Source organism: Triticum urartu, chromosome 3A, assembly GCF_056163025.1.
Source record: "Triticum urartu cultivar PI428250 chromosome 3A, HENAU_Tu73, whole genome shotgun sequence".
NCBI lineage: Eukaryota > Viridiplantae > Streptophyta > Magnoliopsida > Poales > Poaceae > Triticum > Triticum urartu.
The window spans coordinates 8427569-8430441 of record NC_141875.1 but is presented as its reverse complement, the minus strand read 5'-3'; positions in this window follow the sequence as shown (position 1 = coordinate 8430441).

Sequence of the window (2873 nt, the reverse complement as noted above, 5' to 3'; positions counted from 1 at the left end):
TTAGAAAGTGAGTGCTATGCTGCTGCATATAATTTGTTCTTTCTTATTTCAGTTCCATCCATGTAATATTTTTTGGTTGAGGCACTACCGCTATCGTTCGCTTTGAAATCGGCAATTCTAACCTTGATGTTATTCCTATATATGCTGTAGTGGATTTATTCAGACTGTCATTTGGTGAATCCACTGTTGTGAAATCACAACAAGGTGACTCACTTGTTGTTGAGTTGACTGACTGCCGAGCTGTGTATGCACCAAAGCAAATAAGCAGGGAATGAAGTGGACAAGTACTATTCCCAGATCGTCGCGTGTGGTGACATGTACGTATGTGTTCGCAAATGCAGAAGGTCTTATGATGATGGTGCTAAACCATCAAATACGCGACCTTTTTCTTTTGTGTGTGATCATGACTGTGCTGTCGACTTGATTCACTCTGCTGTTATGATGATGTAGTGTAGAAGGTGAGTTCCTAGCAAGACCGCCAAAGTGACACTGCTGCATGTGTCGACTTGCTCCACTCAAGGCTATTATATATATTAGATGACCCGTTGCGCCAGTTAACGCAAAGACCAACTGCAACTCAGAAGCTAAGCGAACTATTTGAAACATAAAAAGAAGGTTAAGTGAACTATTTCAAGGATGTTTCTTGGGAATGGTCTGCAAGTGATCCTGTATATTTACCAACAACAGATAACGATGATCGTTTTTCATGTCCTTCTTTGGCCGACAAGGCCAACCCAACAGCCGGGGCACTGACATGCAGGTCTCTGAGTGGGTTGGCTGGCCAGATTTGTTTGCAGACAGCGTGGATGGCGTGCTACATTCGCAAGAGATTTTGCCCCGCTCTTGGATTTAAATGGAAGGAGAGCGCCGCATCAAGAAGAAAAGGAGATATGGGATGTGGCACCAAAGGATGAGCACGGAGGGCACTTTTAGACGACGCTGCATTTTCCCATCCCACATCAGACAGCCAAGCACAAAGTAAGGCTATACCCGGACGCAAGGCCGAGCAAACGCCCATGTGGCACAAACAACCGTGGGGGATGCCCCGACGTGGTAGCACTCCACGATCACCGGTTTCATGGACTACACCTCTGAGTAGTCCACCTAGATAGTTTGGCGTTGATTTAGTGATGTAGTCATGTAGGTGCTGATATGGACTTCTTAGATTGCCACTTGCGATGCTTTTGATTGTAGTATGAGTGATGAACGCTTACGTGGATTATGTATGATGTGCTATTTTTAACCTTGCATTATTTCTCTATCTTTTTTCTCTATCTTTGTAGATGAAGTGGTGTGCGGTGTATAGAGGTAGATGTCCAGGAGTCTACGATTCATGGTCTGAATGCAATGAACAAGTGATATACTATGAAGGTAGCTCCCATGACTCGTTCAATAGCAGAGAGAAGGCAGAGTATCATTACAATCAGTATGTGCTTTAAGCAGAAGAGAAAATCTGAATTAGTGGGTTCAGTAGATGGGTTGACTGGATGTGCTAGCCAGAAAGGGCTTATCGGGTTTAGTGGATGGAAGAACTTGATAATTCTTCTTCAGTTTGTGATAATTGTGGTGTTGCTTTTATCTTGTGGTCGCATGTAGAAATGCATTGACCACTTTATTGTTTAGTAAGTAGGCATTTGTACTAAAGAGCTACCAGTTTTTGACCTCAAAAGAAGTTCGTGTGACTATTTTATGTAATGGTTATGTGAGTTTGTTGTTACGCATTGAGACTTGAAATGCTTATTTGTGTATTTTTGCCGCAGGGATCATGGGAAAAGCAGTAAAAAATTGTCTGGGAACAGATCTTTCCCGAGAGCTGCTCTCGGCAAAGTGGCACGCTGGAAGTTGGCTGTGGAAGCTTTGCCGAGAGCAACTCTCGGCAAAGTGGCATGGGCCACTCTCGACAAACAGCTGACGGAACCAGCCGACGTGAAAGTCATTTTATTTTGCCGAGCTATACTGTGTGGCTCTCGGCAAAGTCTTTGCCGAGTGGACGTGCCCTGGCTCACGGCAAATTCCTGTTTGCCGGAGAGGTGTACGCCGGGTGGCTTTTGCCGAGTGTGGCACTCGGCAAAGGCCTTGCCGACGGTTATAGGCACTTTTTCGAGTGTTTGTGACACTCGGCTTATAACTATATTCCAGTAGTGCTACTAGTTACACCTCGCTAAAGCGGTGCTCGATGGCAGTTCCTTACCTCCCCTCGTCTTAGAGGGAAAAAATATTAGTCTTAGCATCCTTCAGATGCGTTATAGTGATAAATTGATAATAATCTCAAGTGAATCAACAAATATAGATGTGCTCCGCGGCAACGGCGCCAGAAAAAGTTCTTGATAACTCACAAGTATAGGGGATCGCAACAATTTTCGAGGATAAAGTACTCAACCCAAATTTATTGATTCAACACAAAGGGAGCCAAAGAATATTTGCAAATATTAGCAGCTGAGTTGTCAATTCAACCACACCTGGAGATTAAATCTGCAGCAAAGTGATCAGTAGCAAAGTAGTATGATACCAGTGATTTTGTAGCAAGTGCAACAGTAACGATAGCAGTAGTAACTTAGCAGAAATAATATAAGATAAATTCGTAGGAATTGGATCGGTAATTTGTTGGATGATATTCATCATGAGACAGTTATAACCTAGGGCGATACAACACTAGCTTTAGTTCATAAATATAATGTAGGCATGTATTCCGTAAATAGTCATACATGTTTATGGAAAAAACATGCATGACATCTTTTGTCCTACCCTCCCGTGGTAGCGGGGTCCATATTCAAAACTAAGGGATATTAAGGCCTTCCATGAACTCCTCAAACTACGTTCATCACCGGGAATGGTCCCGACTATTGTCACTCCGGGGTTGCCGGACCATAACA